This window comes from Pezoporus flaviventris, unplaced genomic scaffold (genome assembly GCF_033815535.1).
Source record: "Pezoporus flaviventris isolate CSIRO_AGI_PZ_B2104156 unplaced genomic scaffold, CSIRO_AGI_Pfla_v1 ptg000040l, whole genome shotgun sequence".
Taxonomy (NCBI): domain Eukaryota; kingdom Metazoa; phylum Chordata; class Aves; order Psittaciformes; family Psittacidae; genus Pezoporus; species Pezoporus flaviventris.
Window position 1 is genome coordinate 4,717,308 of NW_026892588.1, and position 21,812 is coordinate 4,739,119.

The 21,812-nt window shown below is 39.8% G+C and overlaps 1 protein-coding gene across 2 annotated transcripts in view; it reads right to left on the bottom strand.

Annotated features, from left to right (window-relative positions):
- The window catches only part of CDC7 (cell division cycle 7), a 40,242-nt gene extending 18,695 nt beyond the window's left edge, over positions 1 to 21,547 (bottom strand). The window contains exons 1-2 of one of the 2 annotated variants that reach the window (XM_061465519.1): positions 21,136 to 21,547; positions 18,252 to 18,343 (exon numbers count right to left, since the gene is read on the bottom strand). The gene's annotated coding sequence lies outside the window, so the exon portion shown is untranslated. Of the gene's footprint in view, positions 1 to 18,251; positions 18,344 to 21,049 lie in introns of both variants that reach the window. The other variant, XM_061465517.1, reaches the window with a different exon arrangement.
- Positions 21,548 to 21,812: the final 265 nt, after the last annotated feature.

Here is a 21,812-nt window from a genome sequence, read left to right on the forward strand (position 1 = left end):
TCTTACGGAAGTCGCAAGGGCAGCATAAACATTTGTGAGCGCTTGTCTTAGTGCTGGTGACAGGTATGGTCACTCTGAATTAACCTCTTGGGAAAATCTGACCAGCAGTGATACCTGAATCCTCTACTGAACCATCCCATCCTGTGCAATATGGAACTGTCAGCATTTCTGTACAGCTCCATTACTGGCACTGCTCTGTCAGTCGTATCCATACCACCTTTCTCCCCATCGTTTAGGCTGCATTCATACACAGGGAGAAAGCCATTTCATTATGTCTTTGGATCTAAACCCTGCCTAGTTGTGGTTTCTTTCCCTTCAATACCTCAACTTATCTTGGTTGGATCTGAAGGATGAGAAGCCAAATGACAAGCCAGGCCCATGCAGAATGTTCTTTACAGCCGACAAGCAATTGCCAAACCCCACCTCTGGGAGCTTGCCAGGAAAGGTTCCAAACACGGCTGTGGATTGCATCCACTGCTGCCAGAATCCACAGCTCAATCCAACTTTTTCTATCTGCTGACAGATCTAAAAGCATCCCTGCTGACACTAGAGCACATCTATTAACCTTTCCTGGGTCAGTTAAATCAGTAGAAGAAGCCTAGAATTAGAAATCAATCTATTTACAAATGAGCAAATGAAAGTGGTTCTTGCCCTGACAGCACTAAAAATATTTATACTTACATACATGTATATAAAAAATCAATTTTAGTGATAGTATAGACTGTTAAATGTATTAGTCTTCATTAGCCTAAATGCCACATGCCTTCCAACTTTTAATTCCTCTTTCTGTTAGGCAATACAAGTCCGCAGCAAAATTTTGTTCTCTTTAGCACCAGGTTGAGACAAATCTCTTCATGCTGTTGTGCCCTTTAGGAATCCTGTCAAATTCAATCACTCAGGACTCATGAGTCTTGCACTAACATGAAGAGATTGATTTGAAAACCATGGGACTAAAGTCCTTTTTTCTGTTTCTCATTTTCCATTTTCATACCTTAACCACTTTGCAGGAAGCTGAGATTGCCAGCTTTGCTCTCACATGCAGATGAGCACTTCCCAGAGCTCTGCAGCCCTACAGTAATGCACTGGGATGTGGCAGTGACTATCTCTGCCAGTGTTTTCTGATCACTTGTATCTGAAATGTCAAGAATTACTGTGGTGTCAGGAAACATACTAGAACACAGCCTATTTAAAGGGGTTAAAAATAGATAGAAAAATTACCTCAGGCAAAGATGCAGAGGAATTCTTGACCTTTTCTAAACTGTGCCTCATTCAAACAAAGTATGCTGTAATAAAATCAATAGAAGACATACCTGGGAATAAAGAATGCAGGCTCTCCTCCACAATGCGAAGTTTGAAAAAGACTGATAAGCTTAACTGTAGCAAAAAGGGCTTATGCAAACCTTAGCTTATAGCCGGAGTGCAGATGTTCATGGTGGCAGTTTTTACCTGTCTGTGCAAATTCTGAGGCTGATTAGGGCATGGTGTGCACAGTCATGATGCTCACATTGCAAGATGGATACTGAGTGTAGAGAAGGGCTACAGTATGATCTGGAGTCAGAGAAAATGCCACGTAATTGAAGATACTAAAATCTTTACCTATTCACTGGATCAGAGAGTTGATAAAAGTGTATACATTAATGCACAGGAAAAAATACTGAATATAAGGGCCACCTGAACCTACCAAAGAGTGCAATATGAAGGGGTAATGCCTAGCGACTGGAATCAAGCAAATGAAAATAGAATAGTCTTCAGTACCTGATTCAGAACCACTGACGGTAAATAAATCCTTGGAACAGTCAAGAGCTGTGGTTGGTTCCTTGGCTCTTGATGCCTTCAGACTGAGGCTTGATACCTCCCTGGAAAACACAGGCCAGCCAAATGCAGGCTGTATTGTGTTTGAGTGCAGCAGTCTCAGTTTAGGCTTAGATGCAGCTGCTTGTAATTTACAGGAGATCAGACTATCTGCTCCCATAGTCCCTCTCTTCTAGGCTTCATATATAAATTTCTATACTTCAGACTCTTCAAAATCTCTATAAATAATTATGTTCCTCCAACAACCCCAGGTTTAGCTTTCCTTTCCATTTACACCTCTTCCCTATTTGACTATTCTGACCCACCTGCACAGCACTGTGGCCAGGAAAACATCACTGGCAGGTAATAGGGATTTCCTGTCCCAGCTGCTGAGCTGCTCAGCAGTGCTCAGAGGAGTTTCTGACACAGTGTCCCCGGCCCTCACCTCTATTTGTCCTCGAGGAGAACACACTTCATCCAGCTTAGCTCTCTCCAGCTGCACTTTGGAGACTTCTTCAGCTTTTAGAACAAATCAGACTAGACAAAACCCAAGCTTTACTCAGCAGCAACAAGCCATTCAGAGTCATTTGAATGTTCTTAGAGTTGCTGCAGGTTTTGCTCACAGTCTAACAGGAACATTAACCTTGGCTAAACTGGTACTTGGGTAACTAAGGGGACAACTGGCACCTTATAGCTATGAGCAATTGCTTTTCCTCTCCCTTTCCCTATGTTGCCTGTTTTCTTGGAGCATCTGTTTGAATGCAGAGCTACAGTTTTCTTTGTTGTTGTCTGTATTTTATCAACACACAAGGTTTTTCTCATGGTTAAATAAGAGGTTCTGTTCTCCTAATAGATCTGTAGATAACACTGTGCTTTTGCTCCATCTATCTGACATAAAGCTGACTCTGGTAACCTCACTTACTGAGTAATTGTGTTGTCACTGGGAATACTCACACATGTAAAATGAGCAGGACTTGGCCCTTTGGTCATATTTTTGTAATAAAAGATAAAATGAGATTTTTAGAAAACTGCAACTTATGACCATAATATTTATGAGGCTGTCAGGACTGCACTGTAAAAATTCCTATTATTTAATTCCTCACTCTGACACTAAAGCATCATTTCATTTATATGCAAATAAGAATATACTCTACTGCTGTTTCTTCACTGAAGAAGCTGTTTGAATTATTCAGATTTTATTAATAAAGCTTCATAAATAAGTATTTTTTCTACTCAATTGGTAGTAGCCAGGGGAAGTAATCTATTTATCAGACTTTGTTATTATGAGCTTCATAACAAAATATGAAGATTTATGGAGTACATAATTAGACATTATGTGATTGTAATGGAAACGTTGGGCTATCCAGATGAAATACTCTTTCCTTATGTATTTCTCCTTGGTAGAGGCACTTTGTGGAAAATGGTAGAGGAGCTGCTCTGCAGACTGAGGACTAACAGTGTGTGTGACAGCACAATTCACAGCCTGACACAGCGGGCTTTGAAACCACCACTAAGTGTCCAGCACTTGATATTCCCTTCAGGTATAGACCACAGTCAGTGTGCTCCTGTAGTGAACTCAGTTCTACCTGTGCTGTGAAAGAGGCTGAGCCCTGGCAATGAACCCTGGCTTGCGACAGCCAGGTCTGTGACTTCCAAATGGGGTCAGGCAGAACAGGGATGCCCTGATGCCCTGCTTAGTCAAGGCATCAGCCTCTTCATGTATGCAGCAGGGGGAATTTAGGAACCGGACCTAAGGATTTTCTTCAGCAAGTCATAGAGACTGAAGTGCTTAAGTTTGTGTAAATTGCTTTGTCCAAGTTAGGTCCCTATACTGCAGCTAAAATAGGCACTTTTTGAAATACTGGCTCTGAATTCTCCCTGTGGAGTTGAAGCATGAGACCTATAGAGCAATACAGTCATGAGATAGATACCCAGTGCTGTGGCACCTTAGGATCCTCGTTTGGTCAACAGAATCAGGAAGGCAAAGGATATGCCAAAAATGTTCAACTCTGCATAGTCATCATGAACCTAGTGCTGGTCAGAGCAACATTTAATCATGTATGTTAATTATGTGCTACTTTACACAATGGTTAGCATTACAAAAGTTCTAAAATAACCACTGTTTATGATACCTTGGAAAACCAGAGATTTCATTTATGTTGATAACATTAAGTTCTGAAAGCACTAACCTATAAGTACTCACTGCATTCATTTCTGAAGAAGAATCAATACTGAAGTAGTCACTTCAGGAGTTTGATTTAAAAAACAAGCATTACAGTAAACATTTTTCTGCAGACTCTTTAATCTTCTGCATGTGGAATACAGAACTAAATCTTCTAGACAACAGTGTAATGATGTTATTCCTTTAACAGTGTCTATTTGCTGCCTGTTCACGGTATTGTTCACAATTATTCACAATAAGCAGAGGCAAAACAAGAAGTAAGTATAAATGTCTGGTTTGCTGAGGTGTCTGTAAACAGCATTATAGCCAAGAATAGCAAATTTTTAAGGCTACAGACATTTGATATGCCAAAACCAAAATCCTCTTTGAAAGTAGACTCCAATTCTAACCCCTAGGACATGTTATGAAGCTTTATTTACAAAGAAAAAGAGTAGTAAAAGGGGCAGAAAAAAAGCTTGCAGTGTAATGTGAATTTTGGTATGTCTGGTGCCCTCATTTCAAACTGAAAATTAAAACAGTTTGTATGTCATCTAGAAAATAATGCAGACTATGTGCAATATTCTAGTAAGGCTAGAATTAAATGTAGAGTGAGTTCAGAAAATGTGCACACAGTATTCTTCAAGTATAGTTTCACCTATGGAATTCAGTATGTACTGAATGTGGAGGCATGAGCTGTTAACCTGCACATTACATCATTTTGTGGGCCTGAATGGAAGGGATAAGCTACTGGTCCAAAAATTCATAAGCAATTCCTAACTTGCTGCCCCTGGGAGAGGACAGATGCTAATTCTGAGTACTGAAATGGATGGGAATCTTAATCCTAGCTCTGCAAAGGGAGGAAACCAGGGATATGTTGACTTTTCACCCTCTGTTTTTGTTGGAAGTGGTTACACACATTTGGACTTGCCACGGCCCTGGATGCACTGATGGGCCTCATCAGCCCTGATCAGCCCCACCTGGGGCCTCTTCCCACCCTGCCCAGGACTCTTATTTAAGCCCAGACTGGGGCCATCACTCTGCTTCAGTGATGCTGGAACAGTGCTGGTCTCCTGTTCTTCACAGCCTTGCATGGATATGGGCCAACCTGTGGGTTTGATGCCTTGGGCTGCCCTGTGCCCAGGGAGGCCTCAGATGGGTGCTGAGTGCTGCCCCTAGTTGGGGCTGGTGCGGTTCTGCTCACCCTGGGGACCCCTCCCAGCATGAAGACAGCTGCCACCTTTTGATGTGCCCTCACAAGACTATTACTATAGCTGGATTTTAGTGAATTAAAAATCCAGCAATCCTCTCTCCATGACTTCTCTCCTCCATTACAGAGATGTACAGCAGAGACTTTCCATGAAAACCTTCTGGACAGGTAGGTCTTGACCTGTGCGTTTCCAGCCTGGCACCTCTCTTTGCATGTAACTCTGTGCTTCTGGTTCAAACCCCCCGGTCAGTTGGCCAAGGGCTAAAAACACAGGAATTTAAATCAGGAACTGTATATCCTGGCATAGGCAGCTAAGTAACCTGATTTTTAGGCTTTACTGGCTCAGCAGTAAATAAGAACAATTGGTCAGAGTTGTGATATACTTGTTAGCTTGCTTCTGTTGCCACTTCAGTTTTTCCCTGGGGCAACTAATTTCCTGCGATCTGCTTGTGCTAGTAGTCATCATACCTCTAACTCAGCTGTCTCCAATACTACAGCAGTGCCTACCAGCTACTGTAGGGATAACAGTTATTGAACTTGGATATTACAACCTTTTCTTTCCTTCAGTAAGAGGAGAGGATAGCATGCCTTGGAAAGGCATTACTTAGGTATGTAGTGGTGCATTGCAGAGCTTGTTCTGTATTAAACTCCAAGGATGAATTCTCTTGTGAGTAGTTTCCTATTACTTGACTGATTCATTTATTTTTAAAGAGAATTGTCTGAGTTTTTTTTCCTTTCCTTTCAGCTGCAAGTAATGAAATGAAAATGAGCTTCATTGTTATGAGAAACTACAATGAGCTGACTAATTGTGTGAAAAGATGGCAACATCTATGGACTGGCAGAGGATAATGTTTAAGTTCACTGTGGCTTCCATCCAGGTGAAGCTCTGCGTCAAAATACAGAAGGCCCTGTGTGGGTTCTAGCAAAGATGTGACATGAGAGGAGGCTGCTTTTTCTTCTCCTCCCTGCATGGAAAAGCATGCCATCTTTTTAGTCTACTGTGGCCCCTGGCAAATAAATGGGAGCCATGCTTCCCTTGCTGTCAAGTTACACGCTTGGATGCATGAGACAAGCTCTCTCCAGACAGGTAAGAAGCAGCACCAAGCAGCACATATGGCTGCATGTTAGATAGGCAGGATGGTCATTTTAAAATGAAAAATGAACCCTTTTGAGTCCTCAAATGCCATAGTTTCTAACATCCCTCTAAATATAGAAACTAATTGAGAAAACCTTACTATGTCACGTTGCCTTGCCTGAATCTGCTTGCCTGCTTTCTGCCATAGGATGGTTTCTGGAGGGTGGTGTGTAGTACAGTTTTTTCCAGAAGTCCTCCCACACATCATTTTTGGAGTTTGTGGATCATATCTTCTGTGAGGGAACACTTCAGCGCTGTACTTTGGTGTGGGCATGCTCCAAGTGGAGGGTTTGGCTGCACATGAACTTTCCAGGGTAGGGTTTTTAGGATTACATTCTGATTTTATTTTTGTTCTTCACTCTGGTATGCAAACCTGCTCCAGCAATGTGCAAGCTGATCATGCAACTGCTCCCTGTTATAGCCACAAAATATGGAAATGATGAGTTAAATAGATCAAAAGTAATGTCACACTTAAGAAAACAGCAAGCCAGAGAAAGCTGTAATACCACTGTCCAACAGGCATTTCTAAAATACCTAACATTAAGAACACAACCGAAAATAAATTTCTGAATAACACAGGGAGGTATTTGAGTTCTTTTGCCTAGCTGGAAATGGACTTGCTACTAGCATCCCTGAAAGGGCAATGAAGGAGACAATGGTGGCTGTTCACACTTTGTCCATATGAGCTGCAGCTACCTAGTGACTACCTCATGTACTCAACAAACATGAGGTGCAGAAATGTCGCTGGCTTCCCCACAAACGTGGTAGCAAGCTGACATTTGTGCAAGTCCATGGCATTCTTCAGATGTTGCTCATTGTCACAGCGATCTCTTACTCTCTTTTGTGCCTCTGTTAACTGGAATTTGTAGCAAAATAAAAGGAGTTGCTCAGAAACAGTATTATTGTATGAAGCTTGAAGACAAATGCAAAAGCAGTAGGACTGGATGGAAGGACTGAGAAAAGTGAGGTGATTTTCAGCTGTTGTGGAAGCATACAACTTAGCAGGGTGTCTTCTTCAGAGATTTATGAGTAAGGGAAAAGAAATAAGGCAACTGTAATGGCACCCTTCCCTATGAACGCTGCTTTTTGTGCCAGGAGAAAGGCTGAGATGAATACCATCACAATCCCTTTATTATTATATTCATTATTCTTGTAGCCACAGGCTTTGTGTCCTAATCATTCCTTCTCAACTGAAACCCTATTTTTCTTTTGTTTTGTTTTTTTTTTTCCATCCAAAATACACCCTTTGGACACAGTCTGTTTATCCCAGGGCACTCTTGCATAGCACTGACCAATGGGACCTTATCTGCCACTGACTTTATCTGCATTCATATATATATATATATATATATATATATCAATGCAAATAAACTTGTGTGCAATGCTATCTCTTACCTGACAGCATCTGGTACCCACACAGCTCTGATGAAAGTTACTTCCTAAGGAAAAGTGGAATGGAAAGTCAAGCTTTTAGACTAAAAGGAAGCCTCAAGAAAACCCGCAGAAGAAACAAAAGGAAAGACACTTCCTAGCAGATTTTTCAATCGAAGAGCTGGTAGGGATAGCTGAAGATGAAAATGGTCATATTTTTACACTTATGTGGCTTAAGTGGATCAATTTTTAATATTTCTGCTGGTTGTTTATAGTGAGAACCATTAAGGTCAAAATACAAGCATTTCCAATTAGGAAAGCAAATACCTTCAATTATAACTTTAATCAGATTTCTAAATGAAAGATTCCAGTGAGGATAGAATTAAGGTAGCAAAATAGATGGCTAAAACAGTGAGAGCAGTAAGATCCAGCAATAGGAGATACAGAGAGTGGAAGAAAGCTGGGGTCAAGGATGAAGTCAGCATCACAGATGACAGAGGCAACCACTAGGCCACAATAGAGCAAAACAAAATAAGCACTGCATGTATAATAGAAGCTCAGGTAGAATTTGGCCCTGCCTTTCATATATATCAGTACAACTTCATTGGCTGAATCCTGTTAATGTCACTTTCAATATGATCTAATGACATACATGCAGGCTTTCATTTAAAATGATGCAAAAGGCTAGATTTTGACTCTTATGCTGTTTCTAAGCAATTGTAATTTCATTGTTCCACTGTTGTTACTATTATGGCCCTTTAATACTGCTGAACTTCTGTGTATGCTCTATGAGTATTTACCTGTTTCACATCTGCATTCTGCTTTAGCAAGGTTAAATTCTTTAAATTAAAAGATCATTCTAGGAAAGCATGATACTGTACTCTATTGCTTGAACTGTACAGTATTTTATGCACACTTTGAAACTGTGAATTCTGTCAACATTCTACCCACTGATGCTCCTTTAAAAATATTTAGGGCTGGTTTTTTTTACGGTGTTAGTATTCTTGTTTTCCATATTTTGGCATCAGTGGTGTAAAAAGGAGGGATAAAGAGGAGAATCGGCTCCCAGAATCAATAAGCAGGAAAACTGACTTTGTATGAAACACTTTTCTGATAATACCTTTCATACTTGTAGTATTTATATTACTTTTTGAAGCTGTCACTGATGTGAGAACATGGTTTTGCATACTAGTAAAACTCTGTCCACTTGTCTGATATTTAGCTTATGCGTATGTGCACGCACACAAGGTTTTACTACTGTAAAACCAAAAGAAACTATGCAAACTTGTGCTTTAACTTGAGCTCTTTCATTCTTGTTGCTTGGCAGAAATCCCCTACAGATGATTTTTACAGAGAGCCAAACAAAACCAGCAAGCCTTTCTAAGCCCACCCCTCCCATGATGAAGAGACTGGTATGGTTTCAGTCTTTGCCCCCACTCATGAACCACAGGAAATTGCCTCCAACTTCCACTATTTGAAAGAGCAATTAAAATTGTAAATCTCTAAAAGTTTCTACCTTCCTGCCCTGATCTCCAGGTTTTTTCTTGTTCATGTGTATTTTATCTTAGTTTAGCATTATAGACCAGACTGTGTTTACTCCTTGATTACAACAGTGTAACAGAGGTAAAATTAACCCCACAGTTCACCAATTAATGACAAGCAGCAGTGGTGCTGTCTGGTATTTTCCATGTGCCTACCATACTTCCGGCTCTGAAGAGCTATGAACCCAAGAACAAAGCCCCACAGCTTGTAAGAGAAGTGTTCCATACCCCATGCAGAAGAAAGCAATGCATACAAAGGAAGCTGTGCTCTACCCTGCACAGCAGCAGCCGTAGCAGAGGTGTGCCGGGGTCCCCATGGACTGAGCAGACAGCAGTGCTGGGGCCCCCAGACCAAAGCAGTCTAAGAAACTGTATACTGAAAGGAAATACATATATCACTTAAGGCATGCAGCTTAAAATATTAAAAAGGAGGACAGAACTATGGAAAAGGAAGTTCTTTTAGAAAACTGCCTGTGGACTGTATTTTAATGTTCTGAAGCTGTTCCCTCAAGCTATTTTACACAATACCCAGTTTTCTTGGTTTCAGAAGTACTAATGATTCAACGGATGCAGAATCACAGAAAGCTCCTGAACTCGTCTTATGCTTCCCACTACTGCCTTGAAGTCCTATTTCTAGCTAGTGTTTCAGCACTATAGCATTGCAAAGGGGCAAAAATCCCTCTGTAGTGTTAACTGTTACCTTCTTTGAAAAGAATTCATTTTAAACCAGAAAAACTGAATGTATATGATTGAAATATTTTGTCTTTTTTCCCCAAGAACTGGTAGAGTACTGACCTAGAAGCTTGGCTTAATGTAACAATTAGGAATAAAATGCATAAGCATCTTTAGTATTTAACATTAGGGTTTTTTCTTTTCTCAATATCTCTATAGTATTTCTTGTGGGTTTTGATGCTTAAAATAGCAGTTACTTGAAATGCTGTGGCTATCCAGTAGAAATTTGCTAAGTAGCATGTCCCTCTCCCCCCATTTAATGAATATTTTTTAATACTTTCCAAATATATGGTCAACAGTTCTTAGCATAATGTCAAAATGTAACATTAAAAAATACTATTTCATGTAAATTTCAACTCGATATGACTTCAGATGCACACTTCCTGCTTTCCAGCTATGTAAGTCAACGTGTTAAGGATATTAAGCAAATAACACTGCCAAGATTTCTGCTATTAAATTAAAACTAGGAAAAAAATGAAGATAATGCAAAAATATAATTTAAATTTAAAAACCTGTACCTGCAAAATCTCATTTTCATGTGGTTTTCCCACAAGACTGCTCTGAATGAATTGGAAATTACTGAAATGTTAAAGCAAAGCCATGTTCTGCTAAATTTTCACATCAGAATATTCCACTTGGAGATACCTGCCACCTTTGCCTAAGGTTTTGATGGAAAGTCTCAAAACAACTGGGTATTTTAAAAGCAGTTGGAGTTATTAGAATTTTAGCTAATACCTGTGTCACTTTAATGATGATCATGGTATCTCACGAGCTTTTATTTCCCTGTTCTCTGTCAGCAATGAAAGCTGCCTTCTTGGTCTAGAGAACAGAGCTGATTCTGTCCTATTCTACCACATCAAGTGACATGGTCTTCAACAGAAAGATGGCAGTTCTAACAAAGTAAAGCAGAATATTAAGGTAAATGTCTCAAGCATCACCTTGAATCTGTACCAAATTGTTCAAGTGTAAAGACAAAGCCAACCAGACTTCCTAGTGCTAGGAGCATGTATCTTTGAATCTCACACTTCTGTGATAAGGCCTGTGGAATTTCCAGAAATAATCAAAGGAACCACCAGCTATAACAGTTAAAAATAGAATTACTACCAGAGAAAGTGACATGGCATTTACTGGGAACGCAGTCTGAATTCTTGGAATTCTTTGTATTACAGTGACACATTGTACAACTGCTGAATTATCAGGAAAGGGGTAATGGTTGAACACTTTTTTTTTGGTCCGGACATGCAGCAGTGGTGATTCCAAAGAGGGAGCTTTGCTGCTCTTTTGTTCCCAAAGATTATTGCTGTATATTTTTTATTGCTGTTTGCTCTTACAGCTATGTATACTAGTCCATGTGTCTATTTCCAATACATGTTGGTCTGTATTTAGTACTGGAGGCATGTTTTTGTGTTTTCAGTGTCAGATAGGAAGGACAAGGTGACACCCAAGCTGCATTTTCAACCATTAAAATACACACAATGCCCACCCCATGAGCTAATGACAAAGCAGAAAGTTTCTATGGAAGACCACTGTGAATTCCCTTTAGTCTTCATGGAACAGATGAAATGGTAATGACCCTGTCAAAAAGCTAGGAATGCATTCGAGGAAATAAGAATGGCCTTTTGAAGCACAAAATACCCACAAGTAAATGGGACCAAATCTTTCTTTGGGAACTGACCAAAGCAGGTGCTATCAAAGTTGAGATCCAGTTGCCCCTTCTTCCAGGAGTCTCAGCCATTCTCAGAGCCTTTCCCTATGCTGCTTTGCTGGTTTGGGGGCTTTTTTGCTTGCTTGGTGGCTGTTACTGTTACTGGTTAGGGTGGTTTGTAGGTTTTTTTATTATTTTTGTTTGTTTCTCTGTTTGGTAGTTTGCATTTTTTTCTTTCCTTTACTGAGTAAACCTCCCCCACTGAACTGATACCTACTATTTCATTGCATGGTTTGTACTGTGATGATAGTTGGAGCAAGGCCAGAGGAGGCCATAAGGATGATGAAGGGCTGGATCACCCCCTATATGAAGACAGGGTGCAAAAATTGGGGCTGTTCAGCCTGGAGAAGCTACATGGACACCCAAGAGCAGCTTCCAGTATTTGAAGGTCGCTACAAGGATGCTGGAGAAGGACTCTTCATCAGGGCTGCAGTGACACGACACGGGGTGATGGGTTCAAACTAGAACAGGGGAAGTTCAGGTTAGATACAAGGAAGAAGTTCTTTACTGTGAGGATGGTGAGACACTGGCACAGGTTGCCAAAAAAAGTGGTAAATGCCTCATCCCTGGCAGTGTTCAAGGTCAGGTTTGACAGAGCCTTGGGGAACATGGTTTAGTGTGAGGCATCCCCGCCTGTGGCAGGGGGTTGGAACTGGATGATCCTAAGGGCCTCTCCAACCCAAACTATTCTATGATAGCTGCATTATAGTAACTGCCTTGTGTTTCTTGCTCTCCTTGGCATCTGGAAAGCAGTGGTTAGACCTGCCTAGCAGAGCTCTCAGATACAGTGCTGACTGGCAACACAATAAATGTGCTCTAAAATTGCATGAACACTGGGCTTGTCTTAACACTCTAGAGCATTTCACCCATTAGGAAAAAATTACTGTTCTTTCTAATGAATACTGTGAGTTTAAGTTAATTCTAAAGTTCTGTAGATCTATATTCTGTACCTCATGTGCCGGTGGTTAATATTCTTCCCTTATATGTATGTATAGCTGGGAGGAATAGCTTGGCACTGTGACTTCTTTTCTTTTAGAGGAGATTTACCCTAACACTTTGATTTCCTTGGGACTCTTGCTGTTGCCACTTCTATTGCCCAAGGAAATATTTCTGCCTCAAATCCCTCTGCTTCCACAGTCTAAGCAGCGATTGTGAATACAGGCCAAAGGTCACACTTTGGAGGAAACAAAAGCGTGGAGAGAAAAGTTACAGGTCTCAAAACAGGGATGATGAGGTAAAATTTTATGGCTTTTTACATGAAGGAGCTCATGTTGGAGATTTTTAGGACCTCCCTGGTCTTACAACTCTGGCTCTGTAGAGGTAAAGTCATAAGAAAAGCAAGAGCTAAAACAAAGTGACAGGATTGAAATTTATTTTTATATCTATGTTTAATTAAAATACTATCTATCAAGAGAGTGTGATCAGCAACTTCTCAAGCTATAACTATTCTCTTCACAAAGAAATGTGTCTTTTTTCACACTAGGTATTCTGTAGTTAGCTCATGAAGACCAAATGTTAAAGTCATTTGCCTAGAGGTTGCAATTCTAGCTTGACAGGAAAATAGTTGCTTAAGTGAGTTTGAAGTAAGGAATGCTAGTAAACACCCAAAACCTACAGCTTCTAACACTTTGTGATGCTGCAGCAACAGTTTAGGTTAAAACTGACCATACTATTTTTTTTGTTATGATTTGCAAAAGATCTGTTTTGTACTTGTGGCTGTTAAAGTATCAGTTCTTAATCTTTACTTTTTTTCATACTAAAACAGTTTTAAAAGTTACATAATATCCACTCCTGCAATCCAGTGTTATAAGAATGTGAACAAATTACATTTTCCACTTTTAAATATTGATTTGACCTTTTGGGTCTCCTTGCAGATGTTATCCATGCATCACTGATGTCATTAGAAATGCTTTGCTTGCTTATAGTAGGTATTTGGTTGTGTTCCTTTGCATGAATTAAATAACTGGACAAAAGTGCACATGACTATATTTTCCTGTAGCCCTGGGGAAAGCAGTGATTTGGTTGGGGGGTGAGGGTGTCTTCAAACTCCGGTGATTTTCCTGAGCCATATGGTTGTGTTGGCATATATGTACTTTTTCTATAAAAGGCTTAATTATTCCATACCATTTCAAATGCTTTTACCCTGACAAAGCTGAGAGTCCTGGCCCACAAAACCCAGTGATCGAGTAATTGGAATTTTCACCCAGAAGGTGGGATCATAGAATCATAGAATGCTTCAACAATTGGTGTTGGACAGGACCTTAAAGCTCACCCAGTTCCAACCCCTGCCATGGGCAGGGACACCTTCTACTAGAGCAGGTTGCTCCAAGCACTGTCCAACCTGGCCTTGAACACTGAGAGGGATGGGGCAGCCACAGCCTCTCTGGGCAACCTGTGCCAGGGCCTCACCACCCTCACAGGGAAGAACTTCTGCCCAGTATCTAATCTAAATCTCCCTTCTGTCAGCTTAAAGATGTTTGCCCCCTTGTCCTATCACTACATACCCTTGTGAAAAGTCCCTCTCCAGCTTTCTTGTAAGCCCCCTTTATATGGATTGAAATCCCTTCATAAAAAAAGGAAGGGGTCTTGAATGAATGTTATAATGCTGTCTGAAACATATGAAGGAAGAACAAAGCACACTATATATTTTGTAATGACTTGCTAGACTCTGTAAGTTCCCAAGTCTTCCCCAGAATTCTACAGGAAACCAAGACTTTCAATTTCCCACAGGACATCACCACCTTCCAACAAAAGACACATAAAGCATGGCGGCATCTTGAGTTCTTCTGTAGATACAGTCCACTGCCTAATCCATATTTTCTTCATGTATTTGAATTTATATATCCTCTTCTGAGTATCTTACAAAAAATTAACCAGTAAGTCTATATGGTCTGAATTAATATGTGAAAGGGCTGATTACTGAATAGCTGGACTAAATATGCAAATTATAAAGTTTTCTTTGTGCCTTTATATGAGATGTTTTAAAAACTTTTATCAGTGTCAATGCGTCAGCCTGCATTTCTCTGTGAAATCTTGAAACTGCTCTTTCATCTATGTTGTAAACACATCAACAAGTATGTAGAATGTCTTGACTTTGAAATGCTGTCACCTACTTTCTGTATCGTTGTCAGTAGTCAGCTTGTTATAAAAGTGTTTCATATCTAACTCTCTTTCTTTTGGTAGCATGTCGACATCGACATACTGCGTTCTTCAGCTGTGTTCCTTGCCGCATCTTCCATCTTTATCAGAAATTGTGTGACAAGTTTTCCTCTTTCTTCACAACATGTTGGTAACTCAGGTTCTCCACTGTCACCAAAGCAGTTGTGCTACTTTGAGGATATGTTGAGTCTGTGTAAGCTATCTTCAGCCTTTTGTGCCAAAGTGCAGTGGGATTTTGAACTCAAATGTTTTTGTGATGGTGAGAAGTCCCTAAACTTCAGTCATTGTCTTTACTTCCTGGTTTGGAGGCTTCCAGAACATGTTCAGCCTAACACAATGCCTACTCCAGACATGATCTGCATTGTGGAGTCCACAGTTTGCTAGGAACATGTCTGACAGACAATTTCTTAAGTATGAGTGTACTTGGGCTTTCTATTCTGCTGCTTCTCATGTAATTTTCTGTTTTATTCTGGGTTTTGTTTTCAGAAGATAGCATGTCAGGAACTGGTACAATTGCCTTAGGTGCCCAAACTGAAAGTTAAACACGTTACTGCACTGCAGAATGAAAGATGCTTGCTATTTTTTAAGTTTTGAATTATACTTGTTTCACAAGGATTTTCAGTCCACTGCTGAAGTTTAAAGTTACAAATTTGGCTAAATTTGAAAATATGTTCAAATGCTTTCAAGAATTCTGCAACAGAATTGCGCAGATCAGTACATGAAGGTCAGTGAACCCAAAACCTATGTTGAAGTATTCAATGTAATGAATACTCTAATCATGGAATTGTTTAGGTTGGAAAAGTCCTTTAAGATTGAGCTCAACTGTTAACCTAGCACTGCCAAGTCCAGCACTAAGCCATATCCCCAAGTGCCACATCTACTTTTAAATACCTCCAAGGATGATGACTCTTTTAACCCTTTCAATGAAGAATTTTTTCCTAATATACAATCTAAATCACCCTGGCATGATTTAAGGCTATTTCTCTCCTACTATTAGATACTTGTATCATTCTTGTGTATGCTATAGTGTCAACATCTTGTTGCGTGTACAACAGTACAGTTTCCTTGCACCTTTTAAAGGCTCACATCATGTTAATTTCTGAAACAATACAGTCTGAGCGCTGTAAAATACATTTTCCTGGTATCTGATGTGGAGTCAGGAGGGTTGGCTTATGTCTCTTCCATCATCTGCAAGGATATGTAATAGTTCTGCACTCATACTTCCTATTGTTTATTACTTGCACTGCAATGCTGCAATGCCCTAAAGCTCTCCTCGGGACTAGATCAAACTTTATTAGCTGTGTACAAGAGGTGCAGTTTTGCACATCACCTTTTTGTGATGCAATCAGTAAATAATATTATATATAACATATAATCAAGCATAAAAATACTAAATTTAAAGTAAAGCTCAAGGCAATGTTCTTTATGATCATAAAAGTTAAAATAGATAGGTATGGGAGAAAATATAAACTGAGGAATGTATGCTTTCTACCTTAATGCAAGAATAAACATATCTGAAGAAAGATCACGGCATGAACTCCCCCCCCCCACCTCCTCCATTATAGACTGCATTCCTGATAACTAAGATATCATAAAGAAATACCTTTCTAGTTCAGGTGTGTTTCAAAACCAGGTTGACATGAACCAGAGATCAAACAAAACCTGTATACATGGACCTACTTTGAAAAAGCTAAGGATCTGTAGGGTGTTCAGATCATACAGTCTGCAGAAACTTAATTGGCATGTTGTTGCTGTTTAACTTAAAATGCACAGCATAGCTACAGTATGGAAGATTATTAGAAATAACAGAGTAAATAAGCAGGCTGTCATACCAGGAAAGGCAGTTTAAAATTATGAGAATTATCTCTAGCTCACATAGGTGTCTTGGCCTGACTGAATCAAGCTATTAATCATATCGGCTGGACCACATTCACTTCACATGCGGATCACACTGCTGCTTTATCCAGTTTATGTGGCTGAATTGCTTTATTCCACCTTAATCAACCTAAGTTTAGCAATTAAGGATGGGACTAGGGAAGGAGGTGGGAAAGATTAGCTTTTCTAGAAATCTTGGGATAAGCATTTCAAAGTGGACAATAGCTAAGATTATTTCTTCCCTAAAGAAAATGGAGTGGACACAAAACCAAGTTCCCTTGAGCTAAGATTATTTCTTCCCTAAAGAAAATGAGTGGACACAAAATCAAGTTCCCTTGAGGAAGAATCAGACATGTAGATATTAAGTGGCCAGTGTTATGCAAAGAATCAATCTCTCCTTACCTCGTCTCCTCCTCTAATTTATTATCTGCTAGGATAAAAACACTTCAACAGATACAAACTCTCCTGGAGACTAAAAATGCTCTGTGTAAAACAGAGCATATTCTAAAAAGTCGTATCAGACCCATTATTTCAAAATTCACAAATTCTCTCCTGTCTCTGGTATGTGGATAAATACTTCCATCATATTAAGATTTCTGTATTAGCAGATTTTCCAAGATGATTTTCCTGAGAATTACATTTCCTGACTTAATCTGTGGAAATTTTCTTTCTGTGTGTGTTTTTTGCTGGTTTAATGAGCAGCAGCAAGTTAGCAGGCTTCCACCTACAATCCTAACTAAAGTCAACTGGTCTGTATTACTGAGGATTTGGAGTACTTCAGTCATTTATTCAGAGTGATACATGAAAACTACTATGAGTAAATATTTTTTTAAACTGACAAAACTGTACACAAAGTGAAGTTCATGACCAGTGCATGTTACTTCAAAATACGGGCAGAAGAAAACTTTATTTTCTCCAGGGAATTAGTTTGATAGAGTGGTAAATAGCCTCACACTAAAATAGGAAAACATTGTAACTTAAGTTCCTGCACAAAGCCCACCACAGAACTAAGGCTATTCATAATATTAATTTTTATTAGAACTATTTATATTTCTAACAAATGAGAACTATTCTATGAAAAAAAATCTGTAATTTTAAATTTATCTAATAAAAAGAAATCTACAAATGTCAGATGTTTCTGAATAATTTTTTTCAACTACAGAATTATAGTTTCCACTCCAAAGCAAGAAATTATGCTGACGGGAAACCTTGTTAAAGTGCATGAACCATCAGAGGATCTGGAATCCAGATGTTAGCCATTGCATAGAAGTAAGTATCAATGATTCATAGTAATTTAGAGCAAAAAGCTGATAAGAGCATTTTGTTACTCTTCTGTGGAGGTCTGACTTCAACAAAACAGCTCCAACTTATAAAAACATCCATTCCCCTCCTACCTTTAAAAAAAGTACAGTGCTAGAACTGATAGGATGAAAATAGCCAAGTATTTTCCAAGACAGTAGTTGTAGATACAACTTTCAGGTTTATCTGTCATTTGTAAAAAAGCAGACTCCATGGATGTTCTATCAATGAGACCTTCCTCATGTTTTACTTTTAAGGAAGTAACAATGACTTACCTCCTAGGAGGTACTTGCCAGAGGAACAAGTATCACCACAGCATTCATTTCCTTTCTTTCTTTCTGCATGTGTTTCATTTTCTCAACTGTGCCTATGTTTTAAATACACAAGAATTAGAAAGTATCTGCTATGAGAACTGTAAAATCTATACTCAATGTTATATTATCTCCTTTGTCTACAGAATTGTTAACGTCTTTAGTATATGCCATAAAATAATGTGTTTCTACATGAGATTTGTGCAGGGTGGAATTATGAACATGGCATGTGCTTGCTTTGTTAATCTGAAGATGTTAATACTATACGTAATGAAAACAGCTCTTGGTGGTTAGTCTATACTCAAGGGGTTCAGTGGGAGTCCATCTCTTAAAAGAAAAAAGCAGATGGGTAAGGGATTGAAAGATGATACAAAGGTAAAATAAGCACAGAAAAGAACCTCACCATAGCAGGAAAAAATAGTGTTAAAAATATTTTACTTTAGCCACATTAAAACATCAAAATTCAAGAGCTCAACTTCCCAGGGAAGCATATGTTACGGGCACAGCAAGAGCAGGCTGCTTGCTGCAGCCCTGGGGAGCAGTGCCTTGTATCAGGACTGGGAGATCCCCTCCAGCACACATGCAGAGCAGTATTGCCAGGTCCCAGCAGGAGCTGCATTTAGCTCTCTTAAGACCCAATCTTGCAAACACTTATGCACATGAGTAATTTCAGCTGCCACAAATCAGGTTATTCACCTGGTTTAAGTTTTTGCAAGGCTGGTGCAACATCAGGCCAATGTTTGTAAATGCTAGCCAACAGGATAAAATGGAAGAAACTGCCTTTGCCTCATCTCAGCAATGTGGGGTTTACTGTATTTTTATTTCCCAAATACGACTGGGAAAGGTTACAGCTGCAAATATTTAATTCTTGAATTTTACAGTTTCTTTAATAAATGAACCATTGCAACCATCTCAAGTATAGGGTAAAAAAAAATCATACAGTTCAAGAGTAGCCTGTGATTTTAAGAACTTCTAACATTTCATTGTCATTTCTGTTACCAGTTAGGGCCCTTTTTAGAGACCAATGGTTTTGTCATGACTCTCAAATTGTGGATAAAGCCAAATGAATGGCACAGAAGGCATCTACACGTCTCAGCTTACTGATGTCTTCATACTTTTCTGCATTTCATTTGTTTGTAGCTGATTTCTTCAGTTTGTAAGTTCTGGAGAAAACTGAATCTTCTAACAGATTTGTATTTAGTAAGTATGCGTATTATTCTCTTATCATACGGATCACTGACCAATGTCTGGTGTTTGTGATTTTCTAGTTGCATTGCTCCAGAACATGCAGGTTTATGACTTAATATGTGATCTCCATGAGCTGGAAAGACTCAGAACATATGGCAGATCAGATGTTAGGCTTGGGGAAAATCAAAAATTAAACTGTCTCCGAGACAGTTGAGAGACTGCTTTGCTATATATTTTATGTGATTTGTGTGTGTGTGTTGAGGGAGATGTCACCTAGGGAAGGGAACTGAAGAAAAAAATAGCTTTAAAAATGAACTGTTTGTATTACGGCTCTAAACATTAAAGTCTGGTCAGCTAAAAGCACATGTTGTGAACTAAAATGGAAACTTGCCTGAGGTCAGAATTGAAGAAAGCGTTCTCTAATGCCTCTCCTTACTAAGGAGTAAAAAATGCTTTCTGGTCTTGGAATTTATTATAAGCACAAAATGAATGCTTATTGTATGCTTATAAACACATCCATTTTCCCACTTTTATTCCAATTACTGTGTAACACTGGCAGCTTCAGAACTGAGTTTCAGACAATGGGTTCATAAGCAATCCTGACTGCATTCTATGCTCTTTATCATCAAATCTTTTGTTGTTCTGTGCTGGCCAAGATTCTGTCATGTTGGAAATAGGAATGAAGTGCTTCTTACCCTTGGCTGTCTGCCCAGTAATTAGATGGTGGATTAAAGCATCCAAACATGTGGTGTAAATTTGGGGATACTGTAATATGACACAGTTCTGATGAGAGACTTTTTAAGGTTAAGAATAATAAAGACCTCATATATGTTCAATTGCAAAAATGATCATAACCTTTACTGCATTCTTTTAATTGACCTAGGCTTGAACAACCTGAAGGAATACACTTACATTACGTACACGTACAATGTCTAAGAATTTGAAATGCAAAGTTAAAAATCAATATTTGCCAGAAAGAAAAAAGTTGATTAAATAAAAATTATTTATGTTAAAATCAATCAATATTTGAGAAAATGTCTCCTTTTCATCTATTTATGTATGAGGAAATACATATTTACAGTAGCTGCCTCTATAGTATTTGTTGACTGGCACGAAGCTTTGAACCAGCTTAAAACTTAGTCTTTCTGAGACAGTTCTGCTATTTATTTTAAATTTAACAGTTCACAAGCTTTGCTCTAATGGCAAGTCCAGAACTGTAAGTGGAAATAAAAAAATAAAACAACCTACTTCTGCATTTTACAGTATTTTATGTGATACTGTTTCAGTTCATGTGAACTTGAGCTTTGTTGCTCGAGATTAGCAGCAAGGAAAAAAAAAACTTTCTGAAACCCACTAGAATGTATTTTTAAGGATCAATATGTTCAGTATATTTATCTCCTTTCTGTAGGAACCCCTTTGATAATGCAGTCATACAGCGCAGGAATGAGCCACCTCACCTATCTGTACCACGGGAAGAGTAAAGACTTTTAGAGTAATACCCCCCCAGAAAACATCCATGTTTGCACAAGCTCTAAATCTGGCACCAGTGGAGTCCCTCCACATTCCTTTCTTACCGTTTTAAGGGGAATTTAGCCCTTCCCCATGGGTTTCCGCACTCGCGAGTGCAGTTGGTCCGTCAGGTGCCACGGCCGCCCCTGACCTCAGAGGAAAGGCGGCCAGCGCGGAGCGGACCTGTGTCCTCCATTTCGTGACACCGGGAGCCCACAGACCCTGGCCGGCTCCTGCGAGCCGTGGAGGGCGAGCGCTGCCAGGGAAGGATCGCCACTGATAGCTTCTCCCGCTCGCTTGGCTGAAGGGCGCTGAGAGTGCTGCCGGGGCGCTGCTGCGGCACCGCCTTGGCCCCTCTGTTGCCGCCATTTCGCGCGGCGGTGGTGGGAGGCGCTGTTGGCGAGGTGGGAGCGACTCAGCCGAGTTCTCTTTCCTTGCCGGGTCGGGGAATGAGCGCTGTGAGGTGGGGATGGCCCCTGGCCCTTCAGGGTACCTAGTGCACTGCTGGAAACTGAGCAGCTGTAATTGGTTTGGGCGGATACCCTCGAGGTTGTGACCGTCACTTGGCCCCTTGGAGGGAGCGCTGAGGTGAAATACAGGGGTGTGAGGAAACGATTTGGTTTTAGGAGGGAGATGAGAAGCAAACCCTCTTGTGGCCTGCAGTGTTTGTAGTAAGCTGTCTTAAAGTGGATGCATGAGAGGACTTTGCTTACAGCATTTGGCAAATATAAATGTGAATCAGTGGTCTGTGCTGCTCTGCAAATGCCTGCTCATCTCCCTCATTCTGCTATCTTGAATATGCATTTTTCCTGGGCTATCATACCCCTG